Genomic DNA, 1,618 nt, shown 5'->3' with positions numbered 1-1,618 from the left:
AGTGCCCCTGGACTGGCTCTTGTGTGGGTGGCACATAAAAGACACCATTTCGAGCGTGGCCGTTTTCGTGCGGGTGACACGTAAAAGCACCCACTACACTCTCTGAGTGGTTGGCGTTAGGAAGGGCATCCGGCTGTAGAAACTCTGCCAAATTTAGATTGGAGCCTGGTGTAGCCATCCTGGTTTCACCAGTCCTCAGTCAAATCGTCCAACCCATGCTAGCATGGAAAGCAGACATTAAACGATGATGATGATGATGATGATGATGATATATACATATGTATATACTAACCTTTCGTTTCTATATTTGTTTCATTGCTAAGCAAAACATTGCTGAAACCGGTTTGGTGTTTGAATAAATCTATTACAAAATTTAAAAACAATTACACGTTTTGAGCTTCAGGTGCATTTTCAAACCACAAAACAAATTCTCCATATATGTGTAAGTGAAAATATAAAAAATGGACCAAAAAACGCAATAGAGGACAATAAAACATTCGGACGATACAAAGGCAGACAGGAGAAACAACAATGAAGACAGGGGAAAAAGTGTACAGGTCATTCATGGCCTTATTTCTTCAGTCAAGTTACCAGATGTCATTACAGTTTCGGCCAGTTACACTTGAGACTGTTCGATCTGGTTGTCCCCAAAAAGTCTAAGCTAAGAGCATTAGATTTTTTTTTGTAAGAAAGCTAGTGAATGTGTGCGACGACAAAGACAAAAAACCAGAGAACACGGTACACAATTACAGATACAAACAACAAGAGTATAACAACAGGTGTCTTTCGACTGAGAACGGATCAAATTGAGCTGGTGTGTATGAAGTGAAAGCCTAAAGGCAGGAACATAGTTGGACATACATATACACACATTCACACACAACACACACACAGACATATACACACACACACACACAACACACACATACATATACACACACTCACACAAACACACACACATATATATATATATATACACATATGCACACACTCATCGCACACACATATGTATATATATATATGAGATGGACTTCTTTCAGCTTCTGTCTACCAAATTCATTCACAAGGCTAATTATATAGATATAAAGTGAGAGAGAGAGGAGGAGAAAGAGAGAGAGAGAGAGAGAGAGAGGGAGGGCAGGAGTGGAATCGATGCCACAGTTCATAAGTTACACCCATGTTTGGTATGGATTTATTGATTCTTTGTTCCCTGTGGAAGAGGGTTGGATGTTACACCACCTGTTTGCAATAAACACTTGTGTATATATGTGTGCACATGTATGTATGTGTCTGTTTGAGTGAGAATGTTATATGTACATGTGTGTGTGTGTGTGTGTCTGTGTGTATCTATATATACATGTGTGTATATAAATTCTCAAGCTTGAGGAGATGGGTCCCTTAGATACTCACATGGACCTCCCCCCTATATGGATTCTAATGGCGCAGGGGCCCACTTGCCATCGGGCAAGCTGGCAACCTTGCAGGTCAGCCACTGGGCAGAATAGTTGGTGGAGGTTCATTTTCCATGGGTTCATTTTCCATGGGTTCGCAAATGAGATTTGAGCCCAGCAAAAGAAGGGCAAGTACATTTGAGACAGACTTCTTTCAGTTTCTGTCT

At 40.8% G+C, this 1,618-nt stretch overlaps 1 protein-coding gene across 1 annotated transcript in view; it reads left to right on the top strand.

Moving 5' to 3' along the window:
* The window catches only part of LOC106873651 (major facilitator superfamily domain-containing protein 4A), a gene marked incomplete at its 5' end in the record, with an annotated part of 122,782 nt that overhangs the window by 947 nt on the left and 120,217 nt on the right, over positions 1-1,618 (top strand). The window lies entirely within an intron of this gene.

This window comes from Octopus bimaculoides, chromosome 30 (genome assembly GCF_001194135.2).
Source record: "Octopus bimaculoides isolate UCB-OBI-ISO-001 chromosome 30, ASM119413v2, whole genome shotgun sequence".
Lineage (NCBI taxonomy): Eukaryota > Metazoa > Mollusca > Cephalopoda > Octopoda > Octopodidae > Octopus > Octopus bimaculoides.
This window is presented reverse-complemented; position numbering and strand designations above follow the sequence as displayed.